This window comes from Haemorhous mexicanus, chromosome 14 (genome assembly GCF_027477595.1).
Source record: "Haemorhous mexicanus isolate bHaeMex1 chromosome 14, bHaeMex1.pri, whole genome shotgun sequence".
NCBI lineage: Eukaryota > Metazoa > Chordata > Aves > Passeriformes > Fringillidae > Haemorhous > Haemorhous mexicanus.
This window is the reverse complement of record NC_082354.1, coordinates 16,746,986-16,765,319: the sequence shown is the minus strand read 5'-3', so window position 1 is coordinate 16,765,319 and position 18,334 is coordinate 16,746,986. Positions and strand designations below refer to the sequence as shown.

Below are 18,334 nucleotides of genomic sequence, written 5' to 3'. Positions count from 1 at the left end.
CCTAAAGCTTGTGCCATTTTGGTTGAGGTATTTTTTTTGTTTCTTTGGTTTTGTTTTGTTTTGTTTTGTTTTTGTTTGGTTTGTTGTTTTGTTTTGTTTTTTTTTTTTTTAATTTTCTCTGCAAAAGGTAACGGGGTATTCCCCCCAAAAAATCCTCTTAGTGTGGAAGCAGCTTCTGAGTGAGCAGAGCTAGGCTGGCAAACTGGGTTTAATGCTTGGTGAGCATTCAGTGATACATCCTGGAGTCCTTGAGTGAGTCAAAGAAGTAGTTTAATTCATAGTTCTCAGTGTATTTCTCCTGCTGGTAGGTTACTCACTTGAAAAGTGGCCATATTTTACTGTCAGTGCCATTGGAAAAGAAGTAGTGCTGGTTTCAGTATAAATGAGAGAGAAGTGTTACCATAAGACAAATTTTTGACGAGTGTTCTTCTGTTGGTACAGATGGCATCTGTGTATTTTTATCACTATAAATCACTCACAGTTGGAGTCATGCTTAGTCCAATATCTTGCTTTATGTTTATTGACATAATCACAGTTTTAGAGACGATATTAATCACTCAGTTCTTTGGAAACATTTGGATTGGTAGATGAAAAAACATATTTATTTTGAGAAAGCAAATGGTACAATTAATTTTCCCATATTTGTACATTTGCAAATAACAAACAAACTATATTGCAAAGCAGTGAATTAGTACATTGAAACATTGATTTGTAAGCCTTGTTTTCCTCCACAAGCTACTGCAGGTGTGTGACAAATCAGGATTTGTACACTACCAGGAATGCACTGGGGAGAGTTACCTACATTTAAATGCAAACAGTATTTTTGCAGTTTTCCCCAAAAGTCTCAGCACGTTGGGAAGATTCCTCAAGGAGCCTTGAATTTCTTTTTTTAATGTTTTTTTTTTTTTTTCCTGCTGACCACAGCAGCATGAGCTGGTAAAGGTGCTCCCAGCTGGGAGGATTACACAGAGGGCTTGGATCAAACAAACTTTTTCCTTCCCTTCTTTTGGGGTTTGCTGATGCCTTGTTTGGTTTGGCTGGGAGCAGAACCAGAGCAGCTCCTCTGCAGAGTTACCCCTGCCAGGGTGGGAGCAGCTCCAGAGGAGCACATGTGGGAGAGCAGAGCCCTGAGCAGCAGGGTTTGTCTGGCTGGTGCCACCACATCCCCGTGGCAGGGATGGAATCCCTGCTGGTGCTGCTGGAAATGTCCCATCCCAGCAGCAATGGGCCCTGGGCTCTGCCCCCCTGGCCTGGCAGAAGGGTGAGGAGGGAGCAGGTCCCTCCAGGCTTTGCAAACAACAGCCTGAAGGAAAGCAAGAACAATGATTTCTTCATTTTCTCCATGAAGACCATTTCGTTTGTGCCCTGCTTGCCAGGCTGTGGGAGGGAACTGGCCTCATGCACAGCAGATGTGGGGTGATGCCAGCTGGTTGTACAACCCTTGAGCTGATCAAGAGAGACAACTTCTTATTCACAGGTTTTTCACAATTAATGCAGTTTTCCTCTTCTGAACCTCAGCAATTACCCGGCTGAATTAACCTTGAAAGAATGGTATTCAAACTATGAATTACTTAAATTCAGCTAAGATGTAGCCAGATAATTTTGCACCAGTAACATTCATTGAAAACTATAAGAAAATGTGTGTTTCTATAGGCAGACACACCCAACCTAACCAGTTTCAAATTTGTACACACTTGCATTAGCAAATTGAAGCTTGCTTTGCTCAACTGAAGCATGAGTCATAAAGATATCAAAGAAAATAGCATCCAGAATTCCACCTGAAGAGTAACACATAATTAAAAAATTGGTTGACTCAAAGGAGCAGCCGTGTTCATAAGCAGAATTATCTTCAATGTCTCTATCTAGATGTGCCTCCACACAAAGGGGCAGCACTCTGTCCCTGTCCCTGGGAGCCCTCCCAGCACGTCAGCACCATTATTCCAAGGAGTCAGGATAGCTCTGGCCCTGCTGAGCTGCTGGGATGTGGCAGGTGGGAGTTGTCTTTGGTTCTGGTTCTTGTAGCAGTTTATCAGCTCTGGTTTAGTGCTGATGGCTCTGGGTGGACCAGGAGGACACAGCATTTGTGTTCCTGGTATAAAACCCAATCAGAAACACTTCCCTGTCTTCACTGGATCAGTGAAATTCAGTTGTCACTGTAAAGGAGAAGGGAAAAACTCTTCACTTCTGTTTTCCTGAGGGGAGAAATTCCATTAATCCCAGGGCAGTGACTCTGTGTTTGCTGCCCTGTGACTGAGGTCACCCCGTGCCCCCCCAGACCTGAGAACTCTCAGGAAACAGCTGAGAGAGGATCCTGCTCTGGAGGCTGTAAGGGGGAGAAAGGAATATTGCAGAAAATGATTTGCCTAATCTATTCTATAAATCCATATTCACACATCCATGCATTTATCTTTAGGTATTTACACATCATAGCAAAAGGGACATCAAAAGTTCCCCAGCTGAAGCTGCTGGGATGAGCTGGATCAGCTTTGCCTGGAGCCCCTGACGTGAGAAGGGATTGTTCACTACAAGGACTTGGAATTCTGCAGCACAGTGCAGGCAGGAGGTGGAGATGGCTCACCCTGGATAACCTAAAATTCATACCAGAACCAGGGAGAAAAAGCCTGATCCCAAATAAAGACATTTTCCTGTCAGCTGAGAATTTTCACTGTCTTACCATGATGGGTCTGGCAGACTCAGGTCGTGGGGTTTGGTGCAGGAATGGTTTAGAATAATTAAGGTGTTAATCATGTTTAGAAGAAGCCCAGTATTAACCATGTTTGTAAGCAGAAATTCCTGCCATTAAGAGATAATTGGGTGTATTTGTAATTAAATAACATTCTCTAGTGGAAATGGCATGCATTAGAGTTCCTGTATTGATTCACATGTCATTAATATTATGTACAAGACAGACTTCCTTCAAAGGAACACCAGGCAGATGTAGAAAACCTCTTTAAAAAAGAAACAATGAGGCCTACAGGGGAGTTATTTCCTGACTAAAACCTTGGGAACCTGCAGGGAGCTGGGAAGAAAGAGCTGGAGCTCTAAGAGCTCAGAAGTGAGGTATTCAAGTGCAATTCTTGGGGAATTTCCCTGTGGGAGGTTAAGTGTCAGACATGTCTGTAATGCCCTGACAGCCCCAGTGACCTCAGGAAGGTCTCCAGTTCTTTATTTATTTCCTCCTTCTTCCTCTGTGTCAGAGGTACCAGCAGGTGGTAACTTCTTATATAATCTTTAATAACCTCATGGTGCAATAGAAAACACACACACAATGGGAACTCCATGTCAAAATACTGTGGAATTATTTCTTGCTCTTGATTATAAGTACAGAGCAACACTAAAACAACAAAATAGCATTTAATTCACATGTAAAAAACAATTGCTGGAGCCACAAATTGGGAATTGTCAGCTATGAGGGAGCAGAAGTTGTTTCCCCACATGTGCAGGAATGCCCTTGGTGGGTTGATAAGGCAGATTGTGCAATTTTCCCATCAAATTTTGTAAGATTGCTGCTGCAAGATTTCTGCCATCTGCACCTCATTTCAGTGAGACCAGCTGTGCTGGTGTCCTTTGGCCACTTCCATTTCCTAACTGCAAAATTCATCATTTAGGCTTGGATTTCACTCAAAATAAAATTTGTAATGAAAGAAAAAATATAAAATGGCAAACAGCAGCAGGAGCCCCTGCCCTGCATGTCCCTCTGCTCTTTGGATGCAGTGGTTTCCATGTCACCTTCTCCCTCTGTTGGTGGGAATGGATATCCAGAAACACCAGCAGGACCCTTCTGTCCCAGCTGTGGTGCTGTGCAGAGAGCACAGGTCAGACAATGGCATGGAGCTGAAGATTAGATAGCATTGAAGCAAGGTTTTAGAGATCTGTCTCAGACATCACATATGAAAGAGGTTTTTAGTAGAAGGGATTAAAAGTGTAAGTGTTAGGATAATTTAAAAATTCTTCTGGATAACTTGCTGCCTTGAGTCAGAATAAATGAACAGAAATTTACTGACATGTATTTACAATTTTTATTGAGAAAATACTTGTTTAGATGCTTGGTGTCAGAAAAATATAAAATATTGTGTATGAAAAGGTATTAGGGTCTGTATGTGAAGTACATCAAAATAATTCAAATAATTAAACCTTGCAGCTCCACTCTTCTGTTTAACTAAAATGTTATTTCTACAAAGATTTTTCCCCTTACAGGTACTAAGACTGTCCTAATTATTTATCTTGACACAGTATTTAGATCAAAACCTGTAGCAATCTGTTGTTTGCTAGGATTATAACCAGATTTTACAGTTTATATTTGTGTACACAGGCTCAGCTGCACAAAGCTCTGTTGGCAGACGAGGACCATGGTTGTTCCTACATCTTCTTGGTGGTGTTTGACAAGTATTTTCAAATGCAAATACCTGACATGAACTAATCTTGGCCTAATCTTCAGCCTGGTGCCTTGGCATCCCTGTTGCTTTGGGGAGAATTTGGTAATTTTGAATGTTCTTTACCTGGCTTGGAATGTTATATATTGGAATATTATATATTGGCCATCTCAAAAATGCAACCTCTGTTCTTTTAGCTTCTCTGGCATTAGCTGCTGAAGAAAGGGAATTTATCAGATGGAATAGTTAATCCAGGGACTGGCTCATGTGTTTGATAATGCAGTGGCTGTGGACAGGTTGCAGCTTGCCTGTAATTATAGATCATATAAACACATTACAGCAGGAGTTTCTATAGGCACAGTTCCAGGAACAATCTGGGCTTGTTCTAAATAACAAATATAGCACCAGTGCAAAGTGTGGGAATGGGCACATAACATCCAGCAAGAATGCTCCTGCTGGTTGGACTCCCAGTTGGCTGCTATGTACATGAGAACACAAGAAAAATCAGTTAATTGGGGAGTGTTAGCAAGCAGCTGGAAGTAATTGTTTTGCCAAATTAGTAGTCTTGATGATATGACCAAGTTCACAAGAAAATTCCTTACTGTTACTGGCACAAGGATGTGATATAAAGGGAGGTTAATTGGCTGGTCTTTAAAATCATTGAAAAAGCATCTTTTTTTTTTTTTTTCTGTGTGGAGGCACCTCCTTGCTACCAGGCAGTGCTCCTGAGGGGACGTGTCAGGGGAGGATGGAATGTTTGCAGAACATGCAGGAGCATTTTTGGGTGGTTCCATGGACCAAGTTGGGAGATACCTGTGGCTCCTCGTGACTGCATTCCTCCCTTTATCCTAGAGGGAATTTTCTCCCTGCCAGGGTGGCTCAGGAATCCAGGCACTGGCTGGCATTGTATCCCTGCATTCAAAACTGATGATTCCTCCTAATTCTCCTTCTCCACTCCTGTTTTTATCCTTCTGAAATGTGGCTGGAACATAACGGGCACCTTCCTTTTCCAGGAGCTCCTGCTAACAGCCCAGGAAGGTTTTCCCAACCAGCAGCAAGGACTTCACTGGTGGTTTTGGTGCTTCTTGGAAGTGGCTCACTCAAAACCAAACAGGCAAAACCTCACAACAAAAGAAATTTGCTTCAAATAACCAGCTGCAAGAATTGCCTAAGCTGTAAGAACTGGGGATGCACAAGGAAAAGATACAAAACCTGCAGGAGGAACTGAGGTCCATTGACTCATCCTTTAGTTTTCACCCTAAATATTTCAAAACATGCACTTTTTTATTTTGGTTTTTTGGTGGGTTTTTTGGTTGGGGTTTTTTTTGCTGTTGTTGGGGATTTTTGTTTTGGTTTGCTTTGCTTTACTTTGGGGTTTTTTGGTGGGGTTTTTGTTTTTGATTTTTTGACATTTCTGTCATATTTCATTGTTTCTATATTTTCTCCCAAGGCCTGGAGGATAAGGTTTAAAACACCCATTTATTGAAGGACAGTTCATGCATTCCTGTGCTACAGAAAAAGGAATGGATGGATCCAATCCAGTTCCTTATGTGGGGAAGTGGTGTAAAAATCAGAGAATAAAAGCCAAGAATCTTATTTGGGGTCTGCAGCTGCAATATCATTCATGCCCTGTGATCAATCATTTCTCAACCCTTTACTTGGCTGGCCCCCTATAATATGGTGCAAAATTACAATTTTTCATTAATGTGCCCTGACTAAAAAGAAAATAAAATTATTTCACATCTTTATAGGGCTAAATAGGTGCAATACAATGGCAGAGGATAGCTGTTCTTTCATTTGGTGATTAGGAACTGTGGGATTCTTTGCAAAAATTCTCATGAAAGAATGAAATTTATCAGGATACATTCCAAGAAAGTATTTTGGACAGTACTGACACTATGGAATGACTTGTCTGTAAGAACTTTTAGAGATACTGGGCATGGGATCTCAGCTTGTTCTCATAATAACTTTGGTGATGATGCTTATCACTCTTATGACTATTATTATTTTTATATAGCTGATTAAATGTCATAACACTTGGCAATTAATGTCCTATTTAATTACAATAGAGGGACAGCTGTGAGGTGTAGTGATGACTGGCCTTTATTTCACCACCTTTGAAGTTTAACTCCACCCTACAAAGCACCTTATTCCTGAATTATACCCACAATTCTCTCTCTAAACGCTTGCACAAGGCTGAAGTTTGTTGCCATCAACTCAAAACAGCACCAAGATAACAAACCCAAATTTTCTGAGTCTGAGCCACTGTGAAGTTGCCTCGTCACTTATCTCTCCCAATGCACTGGGCTAAGAGGATTCTGAAATTCATCTCTGCTCTAGTCTAGAAGGAAAGCTGCACAGCTGGGTCCATTCTGTTGTTCTAGTGTTACCAGACTAGAAACATTTGAATTATTAAACTAAATTGTATGCAAATATTTTATTAAAAGTAGCTATATCACTTATGAGAAATTTCATTTTATTTTGTAAATGTTCTGTGCTTTCCTCCATAAATACCTTTCTAGTATTTATAGAGGAATATTTATATAATTTCTGCCAGCTCACTCACTTTCCCCTTGTATTCTGTTCAGTCATTGGCTCATTGAGTAGTGACAAAGCTCCTCCAAATTCTAGATTTCCTTTCAAATGTTGTTCCTATTTTAAGAATCCCAGAACCAGGCAACTTCTAGAAATTATAACACAAAATCAGTCTTGGTGAGAGAAGTAAGGTACAGGACATAAATTGTAATTAATGACTGGGGAAATTTAGGGAAAAAGTTGAAGATTCTCAACATTAAATTTTATTGTTTGTCTGCAAATACCACACAGAATAAAATCTGCCATCATTACAAAGATGCTGTGGGTTTGAGTTACAGTGTAGGATTATTACACACACAGATTCGAGGTAATCAACTCTGTGTCCTGCAACAAAATCCTGCTGAAATAATTATAAAAGTAATTATTTCAAATAGTTTGTAAAGAAGCTGTGGCTGCCCCTGGATCCCTGGAAGTGTCCCAGGCCAGGCTGGACAGGGCTTGGAGCAGCCTGGGACAGTGAAAGGTGTCCCTGCCATGCAGGGGTGGCACAGGATGGGCTTTAGGGTCCCTCCAACCCAAACCATCCTGGGATTCTGTGAAGGTTTTGGATGCTAAATCTGAACTGAAATGTCCTGCTCTTTCCCATTTTACTCAAGCTGAGTAATTCTCTGCTTTGAAGCTGTGATGAGGCTCCTGCTGGTTCCTGGTTTGACATTCCCAGGAAGGTCTGTGCTCCAGGAAGGGAACATCCAGGGAGCCAGATCACCTGGCCTGCAATCAGCTCTCAAACACCCTGCCTGGCCTGAGGGCACTTTGTAACTCCTTGGCCAAACCCAAACACCTTCCAGGCTAAGTGAAGAGATTTGGGGATTCTTTGGAGTAGTTTTGCAACCCCTGACTAATTCTAACTGTGTGTGTTTGGTTTGCCCAGAGAGGGAGAGCCTGCCAAGAGAGCTGATTTCTCCTTCTGTCAGGTATTTCCAGAGAGTCTCTTTTGCTTTGAGTTTTTTTCAGTGGAAATGTCTTTGAGATTATTAAATGTGATATCTTACAGTCTGTAGCCTGTGAGAGGAAATAACATTTTCCCCTCTGTTCACCACAAGCAGCTCTAGAAATAATGGTCTTGAGAGGCAGCAAGGGAAATTTAAAGATAATCTTAAGGAAACTGATGACAACAGTTAAGGCATGGAGTGGATTGCCTACAGAGGTTCTGCTGTTGCCATAAGAGACTGACAAACTCAAAGATGCATTTAGGTGCAGCTGATCCCTCAAGATCCTTCCACCTTGCACTGTGAGTTAATCAGGAACAGAAGTGAAAAGTGCCTTGTTCCTTTTCAGCCTCAGAGACTCCTTTCCTTGTCAAGGCAGGAGTTATGACCCTGACTTGCTTTTACTCTCTTGGTTTATTGGTTTACTACAGTTCAGTTTGTGTGCCTTGGAGAAGCAGATTTAGCAGTTGCACATGGCAGAGATTGTTGTGGTGTTGGTAGTTCTTTCTCTTCCGCTTTTTCCCAAGACTGACATAGAATCTTTACAATAAAAATGAAATTATAACACTCATTCTAACAGACTTGAGCTGTCATATCCATAAAAATACACCAGCAAATGTAAGTCCACCCAGAAATGTTAAAGGACAGAGAATACATCAGGATGGTGGTGGAAAAAAAAAAAACCCAAACTGTTGTCTCTAATACTGCATTTTCCTTTGAAATAAATGTCATAGGCAATTTCAGAATTTGTAATTTCAACTCAGAAATTCTAATGGGTGAAGCCAGGAGAGTTTTTCCAAGTGGAAAGGTGTTTAATTCCCTGGGATGGGGAATGATGGTTAAGCTCATTTGACAGAGAGCTCTCTCGAGTTTGAATCCGAGAATGAAATTCTCCGCACGTGTTTGTGCATTGGGTGAAATCAGAGGTCTTTGTACTGTGTTTACTGAACAGCTTTTATGAGATATAAATACCAGCACATTCTGGTGGGTTTCTAACAAACAGAATGGTCTGCTCAGTCCCAATATGGTCCTGTGTTAGAGCAGATTGGATGGTACCCTTCGATGATGGGAAATGCATTTCAATTCCATCCAATGGCATGTATGGCTTATAAATTTAGAGAGGCTGTGGGTGTAGAGAAGCTGATTGTATAGCATTATTCATTACGTGCCTTATATCAAGTTTTGGCTCCTATTCTGTTCAATGATTGCACATTAGCATTCTTCTTGATCTTTGGTGCGTGACGCTTCCTGCAGAACTGGTTTGAACCTGTCTTCCTGCTTGAAGAATATTCTTTCTTCTGCTCTTGTCATTAGAAAAACTTATTATTGATAGTTGATGATTTTCCAGAACTCTCCCCAGTTCCTAAAGCTACAGACTGGGTACTCACAGCCCAGCCATGTCTGTGGAACAGCACTGGTGGCTGGATGGATGAGGGGCTGCTGGATCATTTAGGAAAAGCTAATGGTGTCACCCTTGACTTTGGCCACAGGTAGAAGGTTCTGTGTCTTTCAGACTGATCAGTCAGGTTGGCAGCTGACTTGCAATTAAAATAATGAGGTAATTATTGAGTCCTGGGAGTGATAGTCTAAATTGCACTGACCACAGAATTAGCAGTTTGTGAATTAGTAGCTTGTGAGGAACAGAGTTCTCCCCCTTCACTCTCACTGTCTGTAAAGCACATGCCTCTTCCACACTGAGTTTATTTTAGCCCCATGCTTTGTGGTGTAAAATGTTTTCATCCTGCTTTGTGGATAATCTTCCTTAGAGACAGAGAAATTGGGCTGCAGAGAACAGAGGAACATCTTTTCTGATACAGTTATATGGTTTATTACTATTATTATACAAGATTTTTACCAGTAGCTTTAAGAGCTGATAAGTAAACAAAGCCAGGTATGGCACAGACCATCCCCAAGGGCAGACAGAGTGTCTGAAACGTGCCACCTCTTATTTATCCTTCTGGTTTTAACTTAGAAAAAGAATTCCAATATTCCTATCTTAAAATAACACATCCTTTTTTTCAGATGGGCTGGAAGCATGGAAGAGCAATGCCTGCCTTGCACAGGAAGCAAACGTGTCCCAGGTTGATTATCTACAGCCATGTCTCAAGTAAGGACCATTCCCACTTCCAGGTATTCCCAAATATCTCATGTTGCCTTTCAGATTTTATGCAGACAGGGCAGTCTTATAAGAGCCTCCTTTAGCTGCAAGTTTTTAAGCCTCTCCTAATTTGTCTTAAAGCCTGAACCTGTTTATGGCTGAAGATCCTACTTGTTCCCTGGTCCAAGAGCAGCCCAGAGTAGGGAAGTGGGAGCTGATGAATATTCTGAGGTGTTTCTCTGGTTTGTGAGGTCAGGGACTGAAGTGACTCTGTTCTGGTGCAGACCTTGCTGTGAATTTCAGCTGCCTTCAGCCATGCACAGGTCTGGGGACACCTCCTCACCTTTTCAGCACTGCTCCAAACACCAGGATGGAGAGAACAAGGGTCTGACATCTCAAGAGAAGCAGCTCAACTCCTGGCTAATAACAAAATAATTTATCTCGAGATAAACTGAGATGGAAAATGTGTCTGTCTGAACACAAAGTGTGCTTCAGGCACAATGGAGCTGATGCTTCACAACAAGCTCCAGAAGGTGCTGGTGCCTGAGCAGTTTGGAGGAAAGGTTTTTGTTTTTCCCTTTGTTCCAGGACAAAAGAAACTGAGAGTTAAAGCAGGTTCTTTAGAACTGAAGCAGTGCAGTAAGAGCACATCAGGCAGAGAGAGGCTTGTTCAATGTCTCCGTGGTGGTGAGCTGCCTTTTTAGCCTGTGTACACCTGACAAATTATGCAAATGAAAGCTTTGCTTGACAAATAATTCACAGATAAAAACAGTCAAAGAGTAAATAGTAAAAATAGTAAAAGAGTAGTAAATATAGTAACAATAGTAAAAGAACAATTTTGTGTGAACCAGACAGCAGAAAGCAGAGCAGGAAAGCTGAAGCACTACCAGTGTGTGCATGAGGAAATGTAGAAAACACAATCTGGTGGCATCTTAGTGAAATGGAAAGAAGTGTAAGGAGAAAGTAAATAATGTGATACAAAGATAAAAGCACCAGCTACTGTGGATTGCAACAACACATGGAGTGTTGGTATTGTGCACATGTGGACTCACATACCTGGGTAAATCATCAGCAGTCCCACAACAGGGATCCCCTTCCTAGTGCTGCAGCCAAGGCCCAGGGATGACTGGAAACCACTCATTTGCTCATTTGCTCATTTGCTCAGCTCTGTAAATGAGGAAACAGGAGGCAATTAGTGAAAGCCAAGACTCTTTAATCTCTCACTGCTCCATGGACTTTGTTCTTGCTCTGGAGCTTTATACAGACTGTGTGAGTGTAAAGACCTACCTGGGAGGAAGGTGCAAGGTATAAATAACCTTGTTCATTATAAACCAGTAACCCTCCATATCCATAGGGTGTTTTAGAACATCATTTACATCCCAACTGCATGTGGCTGTCTGATCCAGCAGGGAATTTACAGCAGCTGAGAAAAGAGTTCATCTGATGGAGTGGTTAAAACTAGGAAGGGCTTTGACTCAGTGGCAACAATCCCCAAAATGCTGAGCTGTTTGTTACCCCCCTGTGCACCAACATGATTCCTGAAGTGTTAATCAGGGTGAGACACAGAAGGAAAAAACTTGCTTCCTAAAACTGTTGTGCTTCCTAAAACTGGGTGCATTTTGCTGGCTCCAGGCAGTGACTGGTTTTGCCAGCAGCGTTGTACAGGGTTAGCTTTACTGGGGTACAAACAATTCTTTTATTCTAGTTTGGGGGCAAAACAGTTGCTGTGCTGGCAGAGTAAAGCAAGTCAGAGACTAGACAGTGAAGCTGTGTCAAAATAAAAATTCCTTCCTCAAAAAATCCAGCAGTGTTGGGTTTAAACTGCAACTGTTCTAAGTGTGAAATCAAAAACAAAATCAAAATACACATTTGACTGGAATGTTTGGATTTTGACTCTTTTCCAACTTGAAACACAAATAAAGAGTTGTTATAAAATTAAGTGCAACAGCACACGCTGTCCCTATCAGCACAAGGATCTCACTTTTGGAAGCATAAGTTAGAACTTGTCAGGTGGCTTGTGGGCTTAAAAAAAAAATCCAAACCACCAAAAATCTTACAACACAATCAGGAAACCAGATATTCATCACTTTACATAAGGCTCCTATCTGAATTCTTTCTTGTGCTAAAAGGTTTTATAAGATAACGAGAACTTTTATGCTCAAATGGGTGATAAAAGCCAGAAAGCCTCCCAGAAAATGGAAGTTCTCATAAACAAAACACCAAGTCCCATTTAAAGAACTGTCTCATGTTTACACTGCCAAGTTGCTGATGGTGCATAAAGTTGTTCTCTTAATAATGAGTTGGGTAGAGGAACGCCCAGCATCCAAAAATGTGTTACCTCCTCAGAGATCTGCATTCTAATCAGCTGATGAAACAGATGTGGGAGGATTGTCAGGAGCTCTGGTTCTGAAATCCCAGAGAAGCAACTATAGATCTTATACATTTTTATAGGGAAAAAAAAATTATCAAGTTAGTTTTTTGCTTTCTACCTGCCTGGTAATAGACAAGTCAGAAATGGAAGCTTTCTCAGAAGTGGGAAGGGCTCAGAATGAATAATTTTTTTCAAAAATAAATTCTGCACAATGTTTTACCTCAGCAAAACCAAAAGTCTGCTAAATGCAACCATGGAAACTTTTCTGTGTTGCATCAAGACAAACAGCATAAACTCTGTACTCACAGGAAATTGAAATTTCAGGTGTAAATTGCAGGAATGTATCAAAACATAGGTCACACCAAGAGAGAGAAACTGTGAAAAAAACCTTAAATTTCATGACAGAAAGATATATATTATAATATGTACCATATATGGCCAAATAATGTGATGTAGAAGAGAAGCTCAGTAGGTCCCAGCATGGGACAAGGCATTGCAGTCAGCCTCTGGCTGCTACAACAGCAGTAGCACTAAGATGTAGCTAAAATCTAGTAGTCACTAATGGTCTAGAAGTAGAAGCAGGTTAAAATATCCCTATTCCAGTTTCCATGCCCAGATTCCTCAGATATTCAGATATTTTGTTCTATTATCTGTATGCCTGTGATACACATTGACCAAAGAACTGTTCAGCACACTTGTTATTTAAAATTCCCATCATCCATCCTTCATCCTCAGCCATAGAAATTTCATAGCAGTTGAATAATGGAAATGATGATGCATCAGAAATTAAGTATATCTTAAGGCATTCTTTCATCTTGAGAGGTTTCTGGGTAGAAAAACAGTCTCTAAAATCTATGGCAGATTTATGGATGATAAGAAGTTACTCCCTCACTTTTAATAGTTTTTTATTCCAAACACTTTTCTCTGCTACTTGCTTAATGAGTTCAGATTTTCTTTAAAGACAGACCAGCTGTTTCTAAAACACATTTTTAGTCATGTACAAGTAACAGCAAAGATAAACCCCCACATCCCTGCATTGTTCTCCCCACACACACCAAGGTACCAACACTTATTTAGTGTGCCACAAGCACAGCTCCTTTATCTCCTCTAATAAGGAGCACTGGTCCTCAGGCAGTCTGTCCAGGAGAGGGAATGCAAATTGTTGCTTTGGAATTGAACAGGTTTCCTGCTCTTTGGTCATAATGAGTGTAATATCTTTCCTTGGCATGGAGCTGAGCAGTGTTTAACTCCCAGATCAGCTGCTCCCTGTGTTCCTCATGTCTGCAGGCCCTTTCCTTTATCAGTTCCCTTCCAGCACCCCTGAACTGGAAATTACAGCTGGCAGCCAAACACAGATATCACTGCTGGGGCTCACAGGACTTTTGCAGTGTCAGGATAAAGTTTAGCATCATCTTTTTATTTTCTACTAAGCCTTCAAATGTTATATTTATCATGCAATGTTATGTTCTGAAGAGGTTTTTTTGCAATTGACATTTGGTAAATGAGAACTGGCAGTGTTTCATTCAGCTGAGGCATTTACTCCTTAGCATGCTGGAAAAGGTCTTTAATGGGTAGCAGGAAAGTTGTTCAATGAGGGGTTTTTTGCTGGATCACCAATCTCCTCCATAGTATTAATTATCTGAAACAAAGTACAGTGACTGCTAAATAACCTCAATGATTCAAACAGGAAAATGGTTAAAACAAAGGAGTGACTTCTGCTTCAGGGCAAGTGCAGCACTGAATTATTTCATTTCTTTCATACCATGAAATATAATCTTTTGAGTAGTTGGAAATACTGAGTGCCATCACAAACCCAGTGTCCTTATGAAACAAAGTAATTTATTCTGTTTTGCTACTCTGTGTACTGCTGTTATACTCTAATACAAAGATGATTTTCCCTCTCTGGTGGCACAGCAAAAGTAGAAGTGTATTTGCATGCTCCTTGACAATTTTAGATTATAAACATCCTAGCTACTAAGCAATAAATGCAATTTTAAAATCTAGATTTTTTTTCATATTCCAAGGATTTCCATTTATTTTTGAAGTGTATAAATTATAACTGATATCACAATTTATTATAAGGAACATATTAATGGGATAAGAGAGCTTTCCTTCACTCTTTGTCTGATCAGGAGCTAGTGCCAGCAAGGTAAATGAGTCTTTAAACCATACCCTAAACCCTGTTCAACCCTTTCTGCTCACTGAACTTTCTTACCACTGAATACAAAAGGAGAATTATAATTCTGAAATCACACAAGAAGCATTTCATATCCAACCCTGCTAGTCATGCATAGCAAGGCACCTTGTTAAAACACATTTCTAGATGAAATATAAAATGATACAGCAGATAAAAAGTCACTGTGGGTGAGCACACAGAAATGTAGGGAACAGTGGGAATGTTGGGCTCTGAGCAGCTGCTGCTCCACTGTGGGGCTGGAGTGCTGTCCTGAACAACTCCAGGTATTTCACCTCACGTGCTTTCTTATTTTCTTCCTGTGGGAAGTAGAGCCTGTTGTCATTGCAGAGCCACGAACCACAAGGGCAAAGGGTCAGGCAGCACCAAACCCAAGCTGCCATCCTTGCTCTCAGCATTCTCTGCCCCAGAATTGCCGTGGAGAGGAGGCAGAAGGGGCTCCAGGTGCTGCAGAGCCAACACTCCAGCACTCCTTAGGTGCTCCCCAGGCAGGCCACTGCTCAGTGCTCATCTGTTGTTTCCTCCCCCCATTCACCTCCTGCTGCTCCTCTAAATCCCCTCTGGCCCAGCCTGGGCCCCAGAGAGCAGAACCTGCTGGTGCCAGGCACGGCCACAAAGCCTGACCTGCATCAAGTGGGCTCTGACCATCCTGAGTCATTTCTGCTAGAAACACACTCAGAACAGAGCTCAGCTTTCAGGAGCCAGTGATGTACTTGTGATTGGAACAGCCAGGCCTAGACATCTGCTCTCCTGTCTGAAAATGCCTCATCTTTATGGCAATCCCTGGTGCTTTAGCTGGTGCAGGAGCAGAGCCCTGCAGCCAGGCTGCCCCAGCCTTTGGAACAGGACAGGGACACCTTGCTTTGATTCCCTCTGCCAGGTGCTGCCCCACCATCAGCACAGCCTGACCCTGGGCTGTGTGGATTGGGTCACTGGGATGGAGTGGGGACACTGGGCTGTGTGGATTGGGTCACTGGGATGGAGTGGGGACACTGGGCTGTGTGGATTGGGTCACGGGATGGAGTGGGGGCACTGGGCTGTGTGGATTGGGTCACGGGATGGAGTGGGGGCACTGGGCTGTGGGGATTGGGTCATTTGGGATGGAGTGGGGACACTGGGCTGTGTGGATTGGATCACTGGGATGGAGTGGGGACACTGGGCTGTGTAGATTGGATCACTGGGATGGAGTGGGGACACTGGGCTGTGTAGATTGGATCACTGGGATGGAGTGGGGACACTGGGCTGTGTGGATTGGATCACTTGGGATGGAGTGGGGACACTGGGCTGTGTGGATTGGGTCACTGGGATGGAGTGGGGGCACTGGGCTGTGTGGATTGGGTCATTTGAGATGGAGTGGGGGCACTGGGCTGTAGGGATTTGTCACTTGGGATGGAGTGGGGGCACTGGGATGTGTGGATTGGGTCACTGGGATGGAGTGAGGGCACTGGGCTCTGTCTGCAGACTGGCACCTTCCACCAAACCTCAGGTGCAGGATGGTTCTGCCTTCAAAGGGAGGATCACACAAACAAAGCCTCTGCTCACCAGCTGGTTCTGACTTCACTTCCAGCTCTGAAGCCTTCCTCCAGCTGAAAGCAGATTTTTATCTGCCTCATCAAGTTGCTTGTCGGGTGCTGCTGCCTGCCAGGCTTCGTAACCCTCTGTGCCTCAGTCCTTCAGAGAGCTTCCCAACCCCATAAATAATGTAAGTATAAATGTTGTAAACACTGTTCCTGATCATGGTGTTCCCAAGGGAGTATTTTTCTATTTTATATCAAAGCAGTTTTGTTCCTTGTAGCCCCAGCTGTCACAGGCAGAATTCCATAGCAGGTAACACCCTGCACACCACAGTGCAGCACCATCCCAGGCTTTGGATGTACATGGAATTTTGGTCACATTAAAATGCAGAAGCTTTGTTTGAGGCTCTTTTCATTACCTGGTACAGATCACCATGCATGTATTACCCACTGTTGTTATTTATGACTCCAATAATCCTCACCACATCTGCAGAGCCTTCCGGAAGCTGTTCCTATTTCCATTACAACAGGGTGACTTGGGGCCTGCTTTCTGCTGACCCTGGCAGAAACTTCTTTATTAAGCAGGGCAACGTGCTGCATGCAGGTAACATTCCTGAGCTGGCAAACCAGCACTGTTTCCACATTTTATATTACAGCACCTTTTTCCCCCGAGGAGTGTTACTGCAGTTTCTGTAGTTTCCTACTGAAGCACAAAAAACTTTCTTATGCTCTGTGTAAAACAGAGGTTGTTGTAGTCATATTTTACTGCTTTCTAAGAAATGCTCTTTTTAAAATTGTTTGTGAGAAGCCACTAACAGCTCTTCCAAGCTGGTGAAGCAAGAATGAGGTTTTATGATGAGATTTATGACAAGACATGAGGTTTTATGACAAGATTTTCTTTGCAACCAGTGGGATAGAATTTACCTGAAATTCTTTTTATAAACACTCCTATGTAAAGCAGGGAGTCTGTTTGGGTTTAAAGCTTGGGGGAAAAGGTAAATTTTTATATGTGCTGAATGTCTCCAGGTGTCACAGTACCTGAAAATACCAGATCGTTGTAGGCACTCACCCTACAATCTATACCTTGCCAAAGCCTGTTGAGCAGATTTGGGGAACACTTTTTAATTTTAGAGACAGAGTTTTCAGTGACTGGCCAGTGTAGAACAGGGCAGAAGGAATTGCTCCATCCCCTCAGAGGTGTTTTGCCCTAACATGGCACTTTGGAAATTAGTTTTTATTTGTTGTGACTGACTGTACTATGTGGCCTTACAGCACAGTAGGCATGTAGGGGAAACAAACGGACAAAATTAAGAATTTCAGGTTTATCATTAAGAAGAATATTCATTACACAAGATTCTACAATTATGTTATTGCTACATGACCCTGCAGAACAAAATTATGTTCTCAGTTAAGGCTTGCCTGACGCTGCCAGAGGAATCCAACTCAAAATATGCTGGATTGAGAAACTGAGTCCACATTCTTCTCTGCAGAGTGAGATCTGAATAAGTAACAAACTCCATCCTTTCTAGATAAGAGCTGTGTAGTATTCCATACACAATGATGAGAGCTGGCAATGACAGGCCAAGGGGGAATGGCTTCCAACTGGCAGAGGGAGGGATTAGATGGGATACTGAGGAAAATTCCTCCCTTTGAGGCTGGTGAGGCCCTGGCACAGGTTGTCCAGAGCTGCTGTGGTTTTTCCGTCCCTGGAAGTGTCCAAGGCCACGTTGGACGGAGCTTGGAGCACCCTGGGATATTGGAAAGTGTCCCTGCCCATGGCAGGGGATGGAACTGAATGGGCTTTAAGGTCCCTTTCAACCCAGACCATCCTGAGATGCTCAGATCAGTCGGTCACTGAGGGCAGCCCGTGCTCGCAGTGCAGGGAGCACAGAGCGTGCTCCTTTCCCTGGCAGCTGCGGCTCCAGGCACAGCCTCCCGCCAGCCGCCAAAGGCACCGCGGATCCTGCAGGTGGCAACGGCTCTGTGCCCAAGTTCACAACCTCACGTGAAAAGAATACTTACGTTCATTGGAGCAGCAGATAGCTATGGGTTTACACTACCCCTACACACGTTGCAAAGAGAACAACAGCAAAGGGCTTCACTGAACAGCGCGGGGCTTTGCTTTTCCCCAGCGCTAGGTGCTGCTTCGCTGCGGTGCTGTACGGGGATCGCGGTCGCTGCGGAGCCCGCTCCGGGCAGGTGCCGGTGCCGGGGCGGGGTCGGCCCGGGGCTCCCCGCCCGCAGGTGCGGCCCGCCCAAG

The 18,334-nt window shown here is 42.8% G+C and overlaps 1 long non-coding RNA gene across 1 annotated transcript; it reads right to left on the bottom strand.

The window, feature by feature from the left end:
• Positions 1-502: 502 nt before the first annotated feature.
• LOC132333956 (uncharacterized) lies at positions 503-18,274 on the bottom strand. Its single transcript, XR_009488308.1, has 3 exons — positions 18,097-18,274; positions 11,052-11,162; positions 503-2,153 (listed from the first exon to the last, which is right to left on the bottom strand). It is a non-coding gene; the product is annotated as an uncharacterized LOC132333956 (long non-coding RNA).
• Positions 18,275-18,334: the final 60 nt, after the last annotated feature.